Genomic DNA, 22,797 nt, shown 5'->3' on the forward strand with positions numbered 1-22,797 from the left:
TAGCCGAATTAAATCGGGTGATGCTGTGGGAATTAGATTAGGAAATGAGACGCTTAAAGTAGTAAATGAGTTTTGCTATTTGCGGAGAAAAATAACTGATGATGGTCGAAGTAGAGAGGATATAAAATGTAGACTGGCAATGGCAAGGAAAGCGTTTCTGAAGAAGAGAAATTTGTTAACATCGAGTATAGATTTAAGTGTCAGGAAATCGTTTCTGAAAGTATTTATATGGAGGGTGGCCATGTATGGAAGTGAAACGTGGACGATAAATAGTTTAGACAAGAAGAGAATAGAAGCTTTCGAAATGTTGTGCTACAGAAGAATGATGAAGGTTAGATGGGTAGATCACATAACTAATGAGGAGGTATTGAATAGAATTGGGGAGAAGAGAAATTTGTGGCACAACTTGACTGGAAGAAGGGATCGCTTGGTACGACATATTCTGAGGCATCACCAGTTTAGTATTTGAGGGCAGCATAGACGATAAAAATCGTAGAGGGAGACCAAGAGATGAATACACTAAGCAGATTCAGAAGAATGTAGGCTGCAGTTGGTGCTGGGAGATGAAGAAGCTTGCACAGAATAGAGTAGCATGGAGAGTTGCATCAAACCAGTCTCTGGACTGAAGACCACAACAACACGAGGTCTCTCCAAAAATTCTGCAACTTTGTTTTCAAAATTTTTCTACGGTTAGCTATTACTTATTATGCATGGTCATCTTCGAAATACTCTCCTCCACAATTGATATATCGCTCCCAATGCCGTTTCCATTTCCGGAAGCAGTCTTGGTGCGCCTCTTGCTGAATCGCGTGAAGGGCTGTCTGAGAATTTTGTTGTATCTCGTCTGTCGTAGTAAATCTTCGTCCTTTCAACAGGATTTTCAACATTGGAAATACCAAAAAAGGCCTCAGGAGCCATATGATTCTCTTAAGGAACATCTCGTTCTCATTAGCGCGATCCAAAAGCTCTTCACAACATGCGAGGCGAATGTCTTTCTAGTCTTGATTCATGAGCCGTGGAACGAACTTCGCTTCAACACGGTGCATTCCAAGATACTGTGGCAGCATTTCATGGCATGACCCAGCTGAAATGTTACGTTCTTCTGCAATCCCTCGGACAGTCGGTCTCCGATTGGCAACCACATTTTCGTTGACGTTCCTGACATGATCATCGTCGGTAGATGGCGAAGGGCGCCCTGAACGAGGGTCATCTTTAACGTCCGTCCGGCCATTTTTAAGCCGAGTGAACCATTCGTAACACCGAGTACGGCTTGAACACTCACCACCGTAGGCTTCCTGCATCATTTAGTATGTCACTGTTAACGGTTTCTTGAGTTTCACGCAAAATTTAATGCAGATGCGTTGTACCTCTAACTCTGCCATTTCGAAACGTTCTACTCAATATTGCACTGAAGAATAACAAACAGACATAGAACACTGAAACTTCCGGCAATTACACATTAAACATAGACGTGTTCAGGAATTTTGGTAAACATTTTTGGAAAGCAGTGATCAATTAATTGTTATATTTTGACTAAAGTTCAGTCTTGATCACATCATGTATGTTTTAATGATATAGGTAACCGGTTTCGGTTCTTTCTACAAACCATCATCAGACCCATGGCTCCCTTAGGATGGTAGGCGGAGCTCTCCTCGCTGCTACGCAGTCAACTGCGCAGTCGCTGCGTAGCAGCGAGGAGAGCTCCGCCTACCATCCTAAGGGAGCCATGGGTCTGATGATGGTTTTGTAGAAAGAACCGAAACCGGTTACCTATATCATTAAAACATACATGATGTGATCAAGACTGAACTTTAGTCAAAATATAAGTGTTCAGGAATGCCAACCGCATTTCTCTCCAACACACATTGGCGCGAAATTACGAATGTTCCGGAATTTTTTGAAAAGACCTTGTATTTTACATTGCCCTCTTCTGAAGGCTATAATCGCCGATGTGTTATTAACTGGCATATAATTACAACAAATCCTACCAAGAAGGACACATTTTGATGAATCTTCAATGTGCCGTCGTCTTAAAACGGCGTACTTTTATAACACGCGAGTTATAACACGAAAGTTGTTTAACCACGAATATTACGTTTCCCGTCATTTTATTATTACAACTCGTACCGCCGGCCGGAGTGGCCGAGCGGTTCTAGGCGCTGCAGTCTGGAACCGCGCGACCGCTACGGTCGCAGGTTCGAATCCTGCCTCGAGCATGGATGTCTGTGATGTCCTTAGGTTAGTTAGGTTTAAGTAGTTCTAAGTTCTAGGGGACTGATGACCTCAGAAGTTAAGTCCCATTGTGCTCAGAGACATTTTGAACAACTCATACCAATAATGACGAGTTCTCAAGAGTTTCAATGTACTGCTCCTTAAAAACAGCTTATCTTCATAGGATGTAAGCTATAACGTAGACTCCACCAAATCTGGTTTTCACTGAACACGACCAATAGAATATGACGCCTCGCAAATTCTGTTTGTGACATTATTGGTTCCGCTTTACGTGGTGCGTAGCCGAAATAACGCAGAACTTATTTTGTCAAAATGGCTCCTGTACCTGAGATAGTAGAAAGTGACGTCACAAAATTCGTAGAGCGCCACGCCGACGTTAGCTAGCTCGTCCCCTGTGGGGCGACGGCCTTAAGCCGTCGGCACACGGACTGTGCTGTCGAACGTTAACGTTGAGCGTGCCAAGTTCAACGTGCTGCTGAACGCTCAGGAACGATGCGACTTGTGCATACGGTACGTGGGCCCCAACGTGGTATACGCGATCGCAACGCACTCCAGTGGCAGTTGAGGGATGTTTCTAGTTCGTAAATCACACTGTTTACTCAACGGGCGCGCGTAAAACTCCCACGTTAGCTCCATTAAAACGCACATTTCCTCCATCGTCCACGAAAAGGAAAACACCACATCCAATCAATAAGGACACAGGCTTAAAAAAAATGGTTCAAATGGCTCTGAGCACTATGGGACTTAACATCTATGGTCATCAGTCCCCTAGAACTTAGAACTACTTAAACCTAACTAACCTAAGGACAGCACACAACACCCAGCCATCACGAGGCAGAGAAAATCCCTGACCCCGCCGGGAATCGAACCCGGGAACCCGGGCGTGGGAAGCGAGAACGCTACCGCACGACCACGAGATGCGGGCGACACAGGCTTATAAAAGTGCCATTACAAATAGTGCGGTACAAATTTTGAATACTTCTCAGCATAAGATAAACATTATTTCGTCATTCCTACATTTTAGTAAAACCCCAAGGTCAGTCTTACTTGATCACTGATCCTGCCCAGCAGCAGAATCTTTGCAACATGTGAATTACGAAGCGTAAAAGAAAATGGAGCAAAATATCTTTATGCAAGTAGCGTAAGGTGTCCAGTAGATTAAGTCAATCGAACAAAGTCACCCCTAAAAAAAAAGGGGGGAACTTATATTTACATAACATCGAATATTATAGCATATACTTATACTAAACTAATAATAAAGTATCAGAACCTAGTAACACGCGAATGTTAGGGAAAAAAATTTGGAAGTGTAAACACGCGAACCACCGCCCCAACAAACAGCTCAATATACGTCGATGACGCTACGCGTTACGCTGAACCTACAACGCATCCCTTGCATCTGATCGTAGTGTTCTAGCCGTTGCTGAAAACCTTGATCATAGGTATGTTACTAATTGCAATATAATTATAACAAATTGTACCAAGAACAATCCGTTTTGGGTGGATCTTCAGTGTGTCGCTGCCTTCAAGTGGCCTACTCTCATAATACGGAAGTTACAATAATTCTTTTGCCACGAATATGTTTCTCATTATTGTATTGGAACGAATCACACAGTTAACAACGGGTTTTCCAGTGAGTCTCCACTTACTGGTGCTCAGAAACGGCAAATATACATATAGGCTTGAAATGAATGCCAATGTGGCGCCTCACAACTCTGTCCTGAAGGGAGACGGTGTGCGAGTGACGTAGGTGGCGTTGCGCCATCTCATTGGTCAACGCTCAGAATATCTGACATGCCATGACATGCCTTGATATCTTGCGAACCATGGATGAAGGGTATCAGATGGATGCCATATCCTTGACTTCCGGAAAGCGTTTGACCCGGTGCCCCACTGCAGACTCCTAACTAAGGTACGAGCATATGGAATTGGTTGCCAAGTATGTGAGTGGCTCGAAGACTTCTTAAGTAATAGAACCCAGTACGTTGTCCTCGATGGTGAGTCTTCATCGGAGGTGAGAGTATCTTCTGGAGTGCCCCAGAGAAGTATGGTAGGTCCGCTGCTGTTTTCTATCTACATTAATGATCTTTTGGATAGGGTGGATAGCAATGTGCGGCTGTTTGCTGATGATGCTGTGGTGTACGGGAAGGTGTCGTCGTTGAGTGACTGTAGGAGGATACAAGTTGACTTGGACAGGATTTGTGATTGGTGTAAAGAATGGCAGCTAACTCTAAACGTAGATAAATGTAAATTAATGCAGATGAATAGGAAAAAGAATCATGTAATGTTTGAGTACTCCATTAGTTGTGTAGCGCTTGACACAGTAACGTCGATTAAATATTTGGGCTTAACATTGCAGAGCGATATGAAGTGGGACAAGCATGTAGTGGCAGTTGTGGGGAAGGCCGATAGTCGTCTTCGGTTCATTGGTAGAATTTTGGGAAGATGTGGTTGATCTGTAAAGGAGACCGCTTATAAAACACTAATACGACCTATTCTTGAGTACTGCTCGAGCGTTTGGGATCCCTATCAGGTCGGATTGAGGGAGGACTTAGAAGCAATTCAGAGGCCGGCTGCTAGATTTGTTACTGGTAGGTTTGATCATCACGCGAGTGTTACGGAAATGCTTCAGGAACTCGGGTGGGAGTCTTTAGAGGAAAGGAGGCGTTCTTTTCGTGAATCGCTACTGAGGAAATTTAGAGAACCAGCATTTGAGGCTGACTGCAGTACAATTTTACTGCCACCAACTTACATTTCGCGGAAAGACCACAACGATAAGATAAGAGAGATTACGGCTCGTACAGAGGCATATAGGCAGTCATTTTTCCCTCGTTCTGTTTGGGAGTGGAGCAGGGAGAGAAGATGCTAGTCGTGGTACGAGGTACCCTCCGCCACGCACCGTATGGTGGATTGCGGAGTATGTATGTAGATGTAGTAGACGCCAGATATTGGTCTGCACGTTCGGAAAGGCTCCCGAACGTGCTGTTCCTCGCTATGACGTCAGAAACTCGGCACGCTCAACGCTCATCGTTCGGATGCACTGTCCGTGCGCCGACGGCTTTAGCCGCAGCGGCAGGCTGGTGTGCGGCGAGGAGCGACTCTCAAAGCTAGTCCCGCGGCTCGCGCAGCTATTCGCCACGCGGCCCCCCTGACAGTGGGCACGCAGCGGGTCCGGCTCGCGGCCCGCCTCCAATTCAGCGGCCGGCCACCGTGACGCCCGGACGTCCCCCTGGCAGATGAGTGACCGCTCTCTGCCCATTCTCGCGCCGGCCCGACTTCGAGCCGCTCTCTCCAAAACGGATGCGGCTGCGGCGCTTAAATGACTCTCGCAGTGCGGTAAATGGGCTAATGTTGCGCTAATTCTGAAGGGTCCTGCAGCCCGTTAAAGGAAACGGCTTGTCGGGCCGCGCACGAGAAACTGCTGCCATTCCTTCCGTCTGTAGCCGATATGAAATGCTGAAGGTAAGAAAAGAAAACGGGGAGGGAGTTCTGGTCTGCTACCGAATTACAAGATGCACGTTGTAGTAGCACTGTGAAGTACCGGGTGTCAGAACATATACATCTACATGATTATTCTTCAATTCACACTCAATTGCCTGGCAGAGGATTCATCGAACCACCTTTAAGCTACAAAAATGGTTCAAATGGCTCTAAGCACTATGGGACTTAACATCTGAGGTCATCACTCCGCTAGACTTAGAACTACTTAAACCTAACTAACCGAAGGACATCACGCACATCCATGCCCGAGGCAGCATTCGAATCTGCGACCGTAGCAGCAGCGCGGTTCCGCACTGAAGCGCCTATAACCGCTCGGCCACAGCGGCCAGCACCTTTAAGCTACACTGCTGGCCATTAAAATTGCTACACCAAGAAGAAATGCAGATGATAAACGGGTATTCATTAGACAAATATATTATACTAGAACTGACATGTGATTACATTTTCACGCAATTTGGGTGAATAGATCCTCAGAAATCAGTACCCAGAACAACCACCTCTGACCGTAATAACGGCCTTGATACGCCTGGGAATTGAGTCAAACACATTTTGGACGGGGTGTACAGGTACAGCTGCCCATACAGCTTCAACACGATACAACAGTTCATCAAGAGTAGTGACTGGCGTGTTGTGACGAACCAGTTGCTCGGCCACCATTGACCAGACGCTTTCAGTTGATGAGAGAACTGAAGAAGGTGCTGGTCAGGGCAGCAGTCGAACATTTTCTGTATCCAGAAAGGCCCGTACAGGACCTGCAAGATGCGGCCGTGCACTATGCTCCTGAAATGTAGGGTTTGGTTCAAATGGTTCAGATGGCTCTAAGCAATATGGGACTCAACCTCTGAGGTCATTAGTCACCTAGAACTTAGAACTAGTTAAACCTAACTAAGCTAAGGACATCACACAAATCCATTCCCGAGGTAGTATTCCGTAGCGGTCTCGCGGTTCCAGACTGCAGCGCCTAGAACCGCACGGCCAAATGTAGGATTTCGCAGGGATCGAATGAAGGGTAAAGCCACACATCTGAAATGTAACGTCCACTGTTCAAAATGCAGACAATGCGAACAAGAGGTGATCGAGACGTGTAACCAATGGCGCCCCATACTATCACGCCGGGTGATACGCCAGTATGGCGATGACGAATACACGCTTCCAATGTGCGTTCACAGCGATGTCGCCAAACACGGATGCGACCATCAGGATGCTGTAAACAGAACCTGGATTCATCCGAAAAAATGACGTTTTGCCATTCGTGCACCCAGGTTTGTCGTTGAGTACACCATCGCAGGCGCTCCTGTCTGTGATGCAGTGTCAAGGGTAACCGCAGCCATGGTCTCCGAGCTCATAGTCCATGCTGTTGCAAACGTCGTCGAACTGTTCGTGCAGATGGTTGTTGTCTTGCAAACGTCCCCCTCTGTTGACTCAGGCATCGACACGTGGCTGCAAGATCCGTTACTCCGTTACAGCGATGCGGATAAGTTACCTGTCATCTCGACTGCTAGTAATACGAGGCCGTTGGGATCCAGCACGGTGTTCCGTATTACCCTCCTGAACCCAACGATTCCATATTCTGCTAACAGTCATTGGATCTCGACCAACGCGAGCAGCAATGTCGTGATGCGATAAACCGCAATCGCGATAGGCTACAATCCGATCTTTATCAAAGTCGGAAACGTGATGGTATGCATTTCTCCTTGTTACACGAGGCATCACAACAACGTTTCACCAGGCAACGCCGGTCAACTGCTGTTTGTGTATGAGAAATCGGTTGGAAACTTTCCTCGTGTCAGCACGTTGTAGGTGTCGCCACCGACGCCAACCTTGTGTGAATACTCTGAAAAGCTAATCATTTGTATATCACAGCATCTTCTTCCTGTCGCTTATATTTAGATTCTGTAGCACGCCATCTTCGCGGTGTAGCAATTTTAATCGCCAGTAGTGTACTTCTCTACCGTTCCGCTCTCGAAAGCGCTCGGGAAAAAGGAACAATGAAACCTTTCCGCGTGAGCTCTGATCTCTCTTATTTTATCATAATAATCATTCCTTCCTATGTAGCTGGGCAGCAACAAATATCACAGTATTCTTCGAGTACATATTCTCCACATTTATCTAACAGGGTTTCGGTAGAATTACGTAATGTTTTTTCCTAGATTTCCTGTTTACGTTCCCCGAACACACTTTTGTATGGACTACATCGACCTGTTACGATCCTATCAGTGGGTCTCTGTATTCCTTCAATGTCTTTTATCATGCGTACTTCATAAGGACTTCAAACACGTAGCCGAGCGGTCTGAGGCGCCTTGTCACCGTCCACGCGGCGTCCCCCGTCCGAGGTTCGAGTCCTCCCTCGGGCGTGGGTGTGTGTGTGTGTTGTTCTTAGCGTAAGTTAGATTAAGTAGATGATGAAGTTTGGTTTGTGGGGCGCTCAACTGCGAGGTTGTCAGCACCCGTACAAATTCCCAGCCTTTACTCAGTCCAATCTCGCCACTTTCGTGAATGACGATGAAATGATGATGACAACACAAGCACCCAGTCATCTCGAGGCAGGTGAACATCCATGACCCGGCCGCGGATCGAAGCCGGGACCCCTTGCTCGGGCGCGAGAACGCGAGACCACGAGCTGCGGACTAGATTAAGTAGTGTGTAAGCCTAGGGACCGATGACCTCAGCAGTTTGGTCCCATAAGACCTTACCACAAATTCCCAAATTTTTTCAAACACAGGAACCGTACTCTACACTTAGTCGCATTAGCGACTTTTACCCGATTTCGTTTCTCGATGCACTGAGTTTTTGCAGAGCTGTTCCAAAAAATCTATGTCTTCCATTCACCTTCGCTAATACTGATTTTATGTGATTCTCCCACTTCGTATCACTACTAAGTACAACCCCTAGATACTTACACGACGTGACGTGCTCAAGATGTTCGCTACTGACCTTGTAATCAGTTCATGGTCGAAATGCCACAACTCCTTCTCCAAAGGCCGTGGAATGCAACATGTCATACGGGAAACAACTGGGTGAAGGAAGTTAGAGATGACTGGGAGGCTGTAGAAATAAAAGAAAGAAATCTGCAGACAGTAGTAAAGGACAGGGAGAATTATAAAGCATTGGTGGATGGTCACAATTGGCCGGCCGCCAAAATCAAAGTTGTCTTCATAGAAAGAAACAGAAGAAGCAAGAGAATGAAGAGGTATTGGGAAGAAAGAAGACGTGAAAAGCAAGCTACACGTGATTCTGAAGGGTCCCAACGAAGCAGAAGAAGAATACAAACAACATTTGTAGTAATAAAGGCTTTACAAAAAGAATAGAAATAAGCATATACATGAGTATTACAAGATTTCTCTTAGTTTATCGTGATGATCATTTCTCCCTACGTAGGTGAGTGCCAACAGAATGTTTTCGCAATCGGGGGAGAAAACTGGTGATTGAAATCCCGTCCCAATGAAAAAATTCCTTTGTTTTAATGATTGCCACTACAATTCATGTATCATGTCTGTGGCACTATCTCCCCTACTTCACGACAATACAAAACGAGCTGCCCGTCTTTGCACATTTTCGATGTCATCCGTCAGCCCCATGTGATGCGGCTCCCACACCGCACAGTAAAACTCCAGAATAGGGCGGACAAGTATGATGTAAGTAGTCTCTTTAGCAGACCTGTTGCACCTTCTAAGTGTTTTGCCAATGCCTCGCAGTCTTTGGTTTGCTCTACCCACAACACTATCTATGTGATCGTCCCAATTTAGGGTATTTGTAATTGTAATTCCTAAGTATTTAGTTGAATTTACGGCCTTCAGATTTGTGGACTTGCCGCGTAAACAAAATTTAGCGGATTTCTTTTAGTACTCATGTGAACAACTTCACACTTTTCTTTATTCAGGCTCAATTGCCACTTTTCGCGCCATACAGATATCTTATCTAAATCATTTTGCAATTCGTTTTGGCCATCTGATAACTTTACAAAACGGTAAATGACTCCATCATCTGCAAACAGTCTAAGACGGCTACTGAGATTTGTCTCCTATGTCACTAATGTAGATCAGGAACAATAGAGGGCCTATAACACTTTCTTGGGGAACGCCGGATATTACTTCTGTATTACTCGATGACTTTCGGTCTATTACTACGAACTATGACCTTGCTGACTGGAAATCACGACTCTAGTCGCACAACTGAGACGATATTCGATAGGCACGCAGTTTAGTTAGAAGACACTTGTGAGGAACGGTGTCGAAAGCTTTCTGAAAATTTAAAAATATGGAATCAATTTGACATCCCCTTTCGAAAGCACTCATTAAAATATGAATATAAAGACCTAATTGTGTTTCGCAAGAACGATATTTTCTGAATCCGTGCTGACTATGTGTCAGTGAATCGTTTTCTTCGAGGTACTTCATAATGTTCGAATACAGTATATGTTCCTAAACTCTATTGCAAATCGACGTTAGTGATATAAGCCTGTAATTCAGCGTATTACTCTTACTTCTCTTTTTGGGTATTGGTGTGACTCGAGCAATTTTCCGATCTATAGGTACGGATCTTTGTGTGAGCGAGCGGTTGTATACAATTGCTAAATATGGAGCTATTGAATCAGCATACTCTGAGAGGAACCTGACTGGTACACAATCTGGACCGGAAGCCTTGCTTTCAGCAAGAGATTTAAGCTCCTTTGGGACACCGAGCATATGTGTTTCAGTGTTTCTCATCTTGGCAGTTGCTCTTGATTGGAATTTAGGAATATTTACTTCGTCTTCTTCGGTGGAAGAGTTTCGGAAAATCGTGTTTAATAACTGCTTTAGTGGCACTGCCACACTGTGGTATTAACAATATCTGATCATTAGCCTACCATAGTAGGATGTACAAAATGGCCATTAAAATTCAAAATCACAAAAATAACTTAAACAGAAAGAAGAAGGATTGAAATTCGAGAAGTTATGGATCTTAGTGCCAAATACAACAAACACTGCCAGAACTTGTCCTCTGCATGCTTCATAACGTACCTCGACTGGACTCTGCGGTCTTAGGCAGTGGCCGGCCGCGGTGGTTTCGCGGTTCTAGGCGCGCAGTCCGGAACCGCGCGACTGCTACGGTCGTAGGTTCGAATCCTGCCTCGGGCATGGATGTGTGTGACGTCCTTAGGTTAGTTAGGTTTAACTAGTTCTAAGTTCTAGGGGACTGATGACCACAGCTGTTAAGTCCCATAGTGCTCAGAGCCATTTGAAACCATTTTCTTAGGCAGTTGTCTGATGACGTAACGAACCGATCGTTCAGTGGATACATAGCAACAGAGGTTGTTTGAGACTGTAATTGGTTTCTGAGTCGTTAAAGACATTTATGACATCTGCAGCATTCGTAGACGAAATGTTAGGTAGAGAATTGTGACTTGCACCGCGGGCCATTAAACAAACATCATCAATAACGCTTCATAAATCTATAATTAATTATATGAGAGGTTTTTCTTAATACACCAATGGAAAAAAATCGCAACAGCAAGGAGGAGCAGTGCGACATAATCGGAAGTATGCAGATGTGTTACTGAAACTTGATGAATATTCAAATTTTGCACCAATCACGATGTAAATCAGGTTTCCATTAAATACACGCTGAATGGTCGTGACTGTTAGTTACATTTGAGGTTGCAAGTGATGAGCTGACATTATTCAAGAGCGTCTTTAAGGCGACAAAGACGCCATTATCAACACCTCACTGAGTTTGAACAAGGTCGTGAGTAGTAGGGAAATCTGTGTTCTGGCAAACTTTTGATATAAAATTGATATGTCATTAATTATACAAGTTAATTAAATTGACTAATTAATTACCCCACCACTGATGACGTCATGGGTTTTCCCTTGTCAACATGTGTCTCTTCCTCCACTACTCCTCTGGGAATCACCCCTCACTCCTATAACGTCCCCCCCCCCCCCACCACTCCACCTGTTCCTGAAAAAAGCGGGAAAACTCGCTCAGTCTGTGTTGGGGTGTAGGATTGGGAGGATCTCACGATGGTAAGCTAATATAGCATGCTAATAGCATTGTTTAAACAATTTGTTTCAGAATATTGTTTATTTATTTCTGATATCACAATACACCTCGAAATTGACACTGGTGTTTAATCAATTTAGACGATGTGTGGAATATTGTTTATTTATTTCTAAAATCACAATACACCTCAAAATAGACACTGGTTTGGAATATTATTATTGTTTATTTACATTGTAGAATACTGTTTAATCAATTTAGACAATGTTAAACAATTGTATTTTTTATTCCGATAGCGAAAGGAAGCACTAATTAAACTATCACAGATTGCGCTACACACATCTGAAAAATTTCCTCGCGCGCACCATCCACCAGAGACGTGACTGCTGGAAGGAGCCATGCGTTGGGCTCACGCGACCGGCCAGAGCCCGAGACGCGGCAACCATGGGGCTACGCTAAACACTTCCCGTAATGCGCGAAATGCCCAGCCTCCTTCCTCCCTGGTGCACTTTCTTTCTTTGTGGCACTCTGATCACGCCACGTGGAACCGGCAGTAGACCAGAAGCCACACTGCCTTGCTCCCTGGAACACTTCACAAGCTATTGTGGGAAATACCCCATCCTTTCTTTATGGCGCACTTCGCTTTTTGAAGGAAATACCGCAGCGGTGGTGGTGGTGGTGGTTAGTGTTTAACGTCCCGTCGACAACGAGGTCATTAGAGACGGAGCGCAAGCTCGGGTTAGGGAAGGATTGGGAAGGAAATCGGCCGTGCCCTTTCAAAGGAACCATCCTGGCATTTGCCTGAAACGATTTAGGGAAATCACGGAAAACCTAAATCAGGATGGCTGGAGACGGGATTGAACCGTCGTCCTCCCGAATGCGAGTCTAGTGTGCTAACCACTGCGCCACCTCGCTCGGTAATACCGCAGCATTTCTCCCTGGTACACTCTCATTGTGGCACACTTGATGGAAATACCCCAGTCTTCCCCTTGTTGTTGAACACGAACTGCTTCAGGAGTAATTAAATCTGGCGTTTAAGCAACGTGAGGAGGAATTTTGTCACATATATATCTTGAAGACGTCACCAAACTGTGCAAATGTTGCTTCAGAAGATGTACTACAGGAAATATTAATCCAAAATTCGCTTCACAAATTGAATATACGAGGTAAATTCAAGTTCTAAGGCCACCGATTTTTTTTGTAATTAACTACTCACCCGAAATCGATGAAACTGGCGTTACTTCTCGACGTAATCGCCCTGCAGACGTACACATTTTTCACAATGCTGACGCCATGATTCCATGGCAGCGGCGAAGGCTTCTTTAGGAGTGTGTTTCGACCACTGGAAAATCGCTGAGGCAATAGCAGCACGGCTGGTGAATGTGCGGCCACGGAGAGTGTCTTTCATTGTTGGAAAAAGCCAAAAGTCACTAGGAGCCAGGTCAGGTGAGTAGGGAGCATGAGGAATCACTTCAAAGTTGTTATCACGAAGAAACTTGCGTAACGTTAGCTCGATGTGCGGGTGAGTTGTTTTGGTGAAACAGCACACGCGCAGCCCTTCCCGGACGTTTTTGTTGCAGTGCAGGAAGTAATTTGTTCTTCAAAACATTTTCGTAGGATGCACCTGTTATAGTAGTGGCCTTTGGAACGCAGTGGGTAAGGATTACTCCCTCGTTGTGCCAGAACATGGACACCATCATTTTTTCAGCACTGGCGGTTACCCGAAATTTTTTTGGTGGCGATGAATCTGTGTGCTTCCATTGAGCTGACTGGCGCATTGTTTCTGGATTGAAAAATGGCATCCACGCCTCATCCATTGTCACAACCGACGAAAAGAAAGTCCCATTCATGCTGTCGTTGCGCGTCAACATTGCTTGGCAACATGCCACACGGGCAGCCATGTGGTCGTCCGTCAGCATTCGTGGCACCCACCTGGATGACACTTTTCGCATTTTCAGGTCGTCATGCAGGATTGTGTGTACAGAAACCACAGAAATGCCAACTCTGGAGGCGATCTGTTCAACAGTCATTCGGCGATCCCCCAAAACAATTCTCTCCACTTTCCCGATCATGTCGTCAGACCGGCTTGTGAGAGCCCGAGGTTGTTTCGGTTTGTTGTCACACGATGTTTTGCCGTCATTAAACTGTCGCACCCACGAACGCACTTTCGACACATCCATAACTCCATCACCACATGTCTCCTTCAACTGTCGATGAATTTCAATTGGTTTCACACCACGCAAATTCAGAAAAACGAATGATTGCACGCTGTTCAAATAAGGAAAACGTCGCCATTTTAAGTATTTAAAACAGTTCTCATTCTCGCCGCTGGCGGTAAAATTCCAACTGCCGTACGGTGTTGCCATCTCTGGGACGTATTGACAATGAACGCGGCCTCATTTTAAAACAATGCGCACGTTTCTATCTCTTTCCAGTCCGGAGAAAAAAAATCGGAGGCCTTAGAACTTGAATGCACCTCGTATATCACAAAACTACTCGAAATACAGTTGCACGCAAAATATTGTGAGAGTCGCAGTTGGAATATTTAGCCGGCCGTTGTGGACGAGCGATTCTAGGCGCTTCAGTCCGGAGCCGCGCGACCGCTATGGTCGCAGGTTCAAATCCTGCCTGGGGCATTGATGTGTGTGACGTCCTTAGGTTAGTTAGGTTTAAGTAGTTCGAGAGTGGAACGGTAGAGAGACGGCTTGAAGGTGGTTCAATGAACCCTCTGCCAGGCACTTTATTGTGAATAGCAGAGTAATCTTTACGTATCGCGCACCGGCAGAAACACCGCCAGTCGTAGCGCGCCCCTCTGGCGTCCGTGGATGGAGCAACGGGCTGCCACCCGACAGACTGTCGGGCCGGGGCTACAGCAGCAGCAGCAGCATGAGGAGCGCTCGCCCCAGCCAGGATCCTCCCACTGGCTTGTCCCGGTAGCGCAGCCACAAGCTCCTCCTCATCTCGTCAGAATCGTCATCCTCAGTGAAAGGTATGTGTGCCTCGGCATCTCGCCGACTCTATCATCAACGGAATCGACCTCTTTCCCCTCTAGTAGTAGTATTATTAGTATAATTGACTGGATTTTAGAAAAGCTGAGCATTTGCAAACAAACAGGTATTATATATGACGGTAGTATCTGTTCCCGAAAGAACAGTTACCGTGGATGACCATGCAGCTTCGCTAGAAATGAAATGATAATTAAATGGACACCCTAGCTGCAAACAGGCGCTGATGTACTTCATTGGGGACATGTTGAAAATGTGTGCCCCGACTGGGACTCGAACCCGGGATCAACTGCTTACATGGCAGACGCTCTATCCATCTGAGCCACCGCGGGCACAGTGGATAGTTCGTCTGCAGGGACTTATCCTTTGCACGCTCCCCGTGAGATCCACATTCCCAACATGTCCACACCACTACATTCGTAGTGCGCCTAATAGATGTTTGCCCATCGTACTCATTACTCGTGGCAGATTAGTCTACCAAGTCCCGTACGAGTTCGGGCATAGCGTGTGCGTTCGCACAAGAAGGTCAATGGCCGGGAAGCCAGGTATTAGTTGGTTCTTGGTGAATTTATTCTAAATGACATGTTTCGGGCTCTGCCCATCATCGCATTTCCTGGTGTAAAAAATGTAACAAATAATTAGTTGTATATTTATTTTAAACACTAAATGTTAACAAGAAAGCGCAAAATCGAACTAAGTGTCAGAACCAATACATACTATTTCATAACAAAAAATGAGCTGACAGTTTGTTCGTTACTCATACCTGCACGAACCAAAAGGTGTGGAATATAATTTAAACTTGGAAAATGGGAATGTTGGTCGTGAGAACGACTACAGAAAACTGCTACTTCAGTGCGCTCGCACTTGCTAGGTAAACCACGCGGTGCAAGAGGGCATCACCTAAAGGCACTGCGGCTGTGCAGATACCGATATGTTTACAAAAAATCAGTAACCAGTAACAACTAAAAATACATGTTGTGTGCCTTCACATAGGCACATTAAAACATACATCCCAGTAGCACAGAGAACGAGAAAGTACATTACAAAATTGTAGAGAAAGACATTTTGTTGTGGAAAGACATGACTTGTCGAACATTACAAAAGGATTTGTTTGGATTACAAAAGTGCATTGAATGTACGAGTAAGGAACAAATTGTCAAACTTGTTTTGCTAGGAAATAGTATGTATTGATTGTGACACTTACCTCGATTTTGCGCTTTCTTGTTAACATTTGGTGTTTTTAAAGAAATTTATAACTAATTATTTGTTACATTGGTCCACAGCTCCTGGTCGTGCGGTAGCGTTCTCGCTTCCCACGCCCGGGTTCCCGGGTTCGATTCCCGGCGGGGTCAGGGATTTTCTCTGCCTCGTGAAGACTGGGTGTTGTGTGATGTCCTTAGGTTAGTTAGGTTTAAGTGGTTCTAAGTTCTAGGGGACTGATGACCATAGATGTTAAGTCCCATAGTGCTCAGAGCCAGCCATTTGTTACATTGGTTACATAAGGAAACCTGATAATGGGCAGAGCAAGAAACATGCCATTTGGAATAAATGCGTCAAGAAACACCTAGTACCTGTTTGTTTATGACTACTCAGCTTTTCTAAAATCCAGTCAATTATATCAATAATAAAAGTCGCATTCCTCTACCGGCAGCGTCAGGCCGACATAAGTACTATTAGTAACAGAGCTGCTCCTGTTCCTAGCGACAGTTTCCCCTCCCGTCCTTTTAGTTCATATTCAAATGGCTCTGAGCACTATGGGACTTAACATCTGAGGTCATCAGTCCCCTAGACTTAGAACTACTTAAACCTAACTAACGTAAGGACATCACACACATCAATGCCCGAGGCAGCATTCGAACCTGCGACCGTAGCAGCAGCGCGGTTCCGAATTGAAGCACCTAGAACCGCTCCGCCACAGCGGCCGGCTGTCCTTTTAGTGACTGCACACATCTTTAAAGAGCGAATCTCTTTCACGAGAATCGAGTATTCGGCAGGAGGCTGTGGGTACCCTCTTGAATTTCTAAGACCGTGCCTTTCTGTCGTGGCAGCAGAGGTCCCTAAGGTAATCAATGATCTTCGGTATCCCGCCATTAATTGTGGAGCAGAGCTGTATATTAAACTATAGCACACCTCCCAAACCCCAACCCCACCTCCGAAAGTTGCCTCTGGCATTGGGTGGGGAGGGGGGATGGCGTGATAACGCGGACCACATCAATCGCCGAGTGGTTTAGTGAATTCATGTCCCGATTTTCTGAGACGGAAGTTAGAGGGTCAGCTAAAGCACTCAGCTGAATACTACACCTGGACATCCATACACATGTAAATGGAGGGTCTAGCTGTACCGAGCTACCGAAATATATAGCAGATAAGAATCCATGCATTAATGTGCAAAATAAAAAGGATCGGGCTTGTTTTGCATGGTCAATCCTAACTTGCAAGAGAAATTAGATGAAAGATCCGCAGCATACAAGTAAATAACAAGTGCGCAGAAACATTATCCCCGGGGGGTACAACTTCCCCGTCAAGATCGAGGACATACCTAAATTTGAGGCGTAGAATACCGGAATATCGGTTCACGTTTATGGTCTGGAGAAACGCAAGTCAAATGAACAGAACAAACATACAGTCGTTGGCCTCCTACATTTCTCAAAATATGCCGGTAACCGCAAGACTCATGTAAACATACTCCTGCTTTCTGATGAGAGAAATAAGCAGAAAGGCAGTTATCGTTATGTTTGGATGAAAGATATGTCCCGACTACTTTCCTCCCAGTTGTCAGCCGATGGTTATTTAAAGCATATTTTCTTAGGATTCATCAATTTTTTTTTTCCTCAGACAAGTTATTAGCTGCGCGTCTAGTATATTACACTTCCAAAGAACCGGTACGTGTTATTGTCCCTACTGAGGAAAACAAATTCCTAAAGTTTAAAAATGCCCACCATCAGAAGCGATGTCCGTTTGTGGTGTACACAGACTTTGAACGCCTCCTCGCTCCTGTGACCTGCTGTGGAGGTGACCCTACAGCATCACACACCACCTTTACAGAAAAATACGTTCCATACGTGGCCGCGTACTGAACTGCATCATGCTATGATTCAAGTCTTAACCGCCACAAATCTTATTTCGGGGATAATCCTACGATCTGGCTGCTCATATAGGTGTGAAAAGGGGTTTACTATTCTTTCAACTACTTAGTTTTAACTACTTTTCCAGGTTACCCGACTACTCACATCCTGCTGTTTTGCGCTATAACCATGCAAAATACACTTATGGATTCTTGTAAATAGAATGCAATTTACGGATTTTTGGCAGCGCAATGTGGTCTGCAAAACAGTGAGTAGTTGGTTGACCAGGAAAAGTAGTGAAAAATAGGAATCTGAAAGTATAGTAACCCGCTTTTCGTACCATAGTGTAGCAAACCGCAAGATTATCCCCGACATAAGATTTGTGGCGATTAAGACTTGAATCATAGGATGATACAATTTGGTACGCTGCCGCATATGGTAGGTGTTTTTCTGTAAAGGTAGTGTGTGAGGCTGTGTTTCCTGATGAAAGCTGGTTCTGTCTCGGTGCCAGTGATGATGGTGTGTTGGTTATGGGGAGGCCAGATTAGCTCCTGAAACCAACCCGTCTGCATGCTACACACTGGACCTACGTAGGAACACTCTTGTGCTTATACCACGCACCCTCATTGCGAATCTGTACGTCAGTCTGATTATTCGACCTGTTGTGCTGCTGTTCATCAACAGCATTCCAGGGGGAGTTTTCCAAAACGATGACGCTCACGGGCACTGTTGTAACCAGACATTCTCTACAGAGTGTCGACATGTTGCCTTGGCCTGCAGCCGGCCGCTGTGACCGAGCGGTTCGAGGCGCTTCATTCAGGAACCACGCGACTGTTACTGTCGCAGGTTCGAATCCTGCCTCGGGCATGGATGTGTGTGATGTCCTTAGGTTAGTTTGGTTTAAGTAGTTCTAAGTTCTAGGGGACTGATGACTGTTCCTGTTCCCCAGGGAAGCGTCCTGGGACCTCTGCTGTTCCTGATCTATATAAATGACCTGGGTGACAATCTGAGCAGTTCTCTTAGATTGTTCGCAGATGATGCTGTAATTTACCGTCTACTAAGGTCATCCGAAGACTAGTATCAGTTGCAAAGCGATTTAGAAAAGATTGCTTTATGGTGTGGCAGGTGGCAGTTGAAGCTAAATAACGAAAAGTGTGAGGTGATCCACATGAGTTCCAAAAGAAATCCGTTGGAATTCGATTACTCGATAAATAGTACAATTCTCAAGGCTGTCAATTCAACTAAGTACCTGGGTGTTAAAATTACGAACAACTTCAGTTGGAAAGACCACATAGATAAAATTGTGGGGAAGGCGAGCCAAAGGTTGCGTTTCATTGGCAGGACACTTAGAAGATGCAACAAATCCACTAAAGAGACAGCTTACACTACACTCGTTCGTCCTCTGTTAGAATATTGCTGCGCGGTGTGGGATCCTTACCAGGTGGGATTAACGGAGGACATCGAAAGGGTGCAAAAAAGGGTAGCTCGTTTTGTATTATCACGTAATAGGGGAGAGAGTGTGGCAGATATGATACGCGAGTTGGGATGGAAGTCATTAAAGCAAAGACGGTTTTCGTCGCGGCGAGATCTATTTACGAAATTTCAGTCACGAACTTTCTCTTCCGAATGCGAAAATATATTGTTAAGCCCAACCTACATAGGTAGGAATGATCATCAAAATAAAATAAGAGAAATCAGAGCTCGAACAGAAAGGTTTAGGTGTTCGTTTTTCCCGCGCGCTGTTCGGGAGGGGAATTGTAGGGAGATAGTATGATTGTGGTTCGATGAACCCTCTGCCAAGCACTTAAATGTGAATCGCAGAGTAATCATGTAGATGTAGATGTAGATGTTGTTGTTGTTGTCTTCTTCAGTCCTGAGACTGGTTTGATGCAACTCTCCATGCTACTCTATCCTGTGCAAGTTTCTTCATCTCCCAGTACCTACTGCAGCCTACATCTTTCTGAATCTGCTTCGTGTATTCATCTCTTGGTCTCCCTCTACGATTTTTACCCTCCACGCTGCCCTCCAGTACTGAATTGGTGATCCCTTGATGCCTCAGAACATACCAACCGATCCCTTCTTCTAGTCAACTTGTGCCACAAGCTCCTCTTCCCCCAATTCTATTCAATACCTCCTCATTAGTTATGTGATCTACCCATCTAATCTTCAGCACTCTTCTATAGCACCACATTTCGAAAGCTTCTGTTCTCTTCTTGTCTAAACTATTTATCGTCCATGCTTCACTTCCATACATGGCTACACTCTATACAAATACTTTCAGAAACGACTTCCTGACACTTAAATCAATACTCGATGTTAACAAATTTCTCTTCTTCAGAAACGCTTTCCTTGCCATTGCCAGTCTACATTTTATATCCTCTCTACTTCGATCATCATCAGTTATTTTGCTCCCCAAATAGCAAAACTCCTTTACTACTTTAAGTGTCTCATTTCCTAATCTAATTCCCTCAGCATCACCCGATTTAATTCGACTACATTCCATTATCCTCGTTTTGCTTTTGTTGATGTTCATCTTATACCCTCCTTTGAAGATACTGTCCATTCCGTTCAACTGCTCTTCCAAGTCCTTTGCTGTCTCTGACAGAATTACAATGTCATCGGCGAACCTCAAAGTTTTTATTTCTTCTCCATGGATTTTAGTACCTACTCCGAACTTTTCTTTTGTTTCCTTTACTGCTTTCTCAATATACAGATTGAATAGCATCGGGGAGAGGCTACAACCCTGTCTCACTCCCTTCCCAACCACTGCTTCCCTTTCATGCCCCTCGACTCTTATAACTGCCATCTGGTTTCTGTACAAATTGTAAATAGCCTTTCGCTCCCTGTATTTTACCCCTGCCACCTTCAGAATTTGAAAGAGAGTATTCCAGTCAACATTGTCAAAATAAAAATGGCTCTGAGCACTATGGGACTTAACATCTATGGTCATCAGTCCCCTAGAACTTAGAACTACTTAAACCTAACTAACCTAAGGACATCACACAACACCCAGTCATCACGAGGCAGAGAAAATCCCTGACCCCGCCGGGAATCGAACCCGGGAACCCGGGCGCAGGAAGCGAGAACGCTACCGCACGACCACGAGCTGCGGACCATTGTCAAAAGCTTTCTCTAAGTCTACAAATGCTAGAAACGTAGGTTTGCCTTTCCTTAATCTTTCTTCTAAGATAAGTCGTAGGGTCAACATTTCTACGTGTTCCAACATTTCTACGGAATCCAAACTGATCTTCCCCGAGGCCAGCTTCTACCAGTTTTTCCATTAGTCTGTAAATAATTCGCGTTATTATTTTGCAGCTGTGACTTATTAAACTGATAGTTCGGCAATTTTCACATCTACCAACACCTGCTTTCTTTGGGATTTGAATTGCTACATTCTTCTTGGAGTCTGAGGGAATTTCGCCTGTCTCATACATCTTACTCACCAGATGGTAGAGTTTTGTTAGGCCTGGCTCTCCCAAGGTTGTCGGTAGTTCTAATGGAATGTTGTCTACTCCCGGGGCGTTGTTTCGACTTAGGTCTTTCAGTGCTCTGTCAAACTCTTCACGCAGTATCATATCTGCCATTTCATCTTCATCTACCTCCTCTTCCATTTCCATAACATCGTCCTCAAGAACATCGCCCCTGGATAGACCCTCTATATACTCTTTCCACCTTTCTGCTTTCCCTTCTTTGCTTAGAACTGAGTTTCCATCTGAGCTCTTGATATTCATGCAAGTGGTTCTCTTTTTTTAAAGGTCTCTTTAATTGTCCTGTAGGCAGTATCTATCTTACCCCTCTTGAGATAAGCCTCTACATCCTTACATTTGTCCTCTAGCCATCCCTGCTTAGCCATTTTGCACTTCCTGTCGATCTCATTTTTGAGACGTTTGTATTCCTTTTTGCCTGCTTCACTTACTGCATTTTTGTATTTTCTCCTTTCATCAAGTAAATTCAGTATCTCTTCTGTTACCCAAGGATTTCTACTAGCCCTCGTCTTTTTACCTACTTGATCCTCTGCTGCCTTCACTATTTCATTCCTCAAAGCTACCCATTCTTCTTCTACTGTATTTCTTTCCCCCATTCCTGTCAATTGTTCCCTTATGCTCTCCCTGAAACTCTGTACAACCTCTGGTTTAGTCAGTTTATCTAGGTCCCATCTCCTTAAATTCCCACCTTTTTGCAGTTTCTTCAGTTTTAATCTACAGTTCATAACTAATAGATTGTGGTCAGAGTCCACATCTGCCCCTGGAAATGTCTTACAATTTGAAATCTGGTTCCTAAATCTCTGTCTTACCATTATATAATCTATCTGAAACCTTTTAGAATCTCCCCGGTTCTTCCATGTATACAACTTTCTTTTATGATTCTTGAACCATGTGTTAGCTATGATTAAGTTGTGCTCTGTGCAAAATTCTACCAGGCGGCTTCCTCTTTCATTTCTTAGCCCCAATCCATATTCACCTACTACGTTTCCTTCTCTTCCTTTTCCTACTGTCGAATTCCAGTCACCCATGACTATTAAATTCTCGTCTCCCTTCACTACCTGAATAGTTTCTTTTATCTCATAATACATTTCCTCAATTTCTTCATCATCTGCAGAGCTAGTTGGCGTATAAACTTGTACTACTGTAGTAGGCGTCGGCTTCGTCTCTATCTTGGCCACAATAATGCGTTCACTATGCTGTTTGTAGTAGCTTACCCGCACTCCTATTTTTTTATTCATTATTAAACCCACTCCTGCATTACCCCTATTTGATTTTGTATTTATAATCCTGTATTCGCCTGACCAAAAGTCTTGTTCTTCGTACCACCGAACTTTGCTAATTCTCACTATATCTAACTTCAACCTATCCATTTCCCTTTTTAAATTTTCTAACGTACCTGCCCGATTAAGGGATCTGACATTCCACGCTCCGATCCGTAGAACGCCAGTTTTCTTTCTCCTGATAACGACGTCCTCTTGAGTAGTCCCCGCCCGGAGATCCGAATGGGGGACTATTTTACCTCCGGAATAT

The sequence above is a fragment of the Schistocerca americana genome, chromosome 2 (assembly GCF_021461395.2).
Source record: "Schistocerca americana isolate TAMUIC-IGC-003095 chromosome 2, iqSchAmer2.1, whole genome shotgun sequence".
NCBI lineage: Eukaryota > Metazoa > Arthropoda > Insecta > Orthoptera > Acrididae > Schistocerca > Schistocerca americana.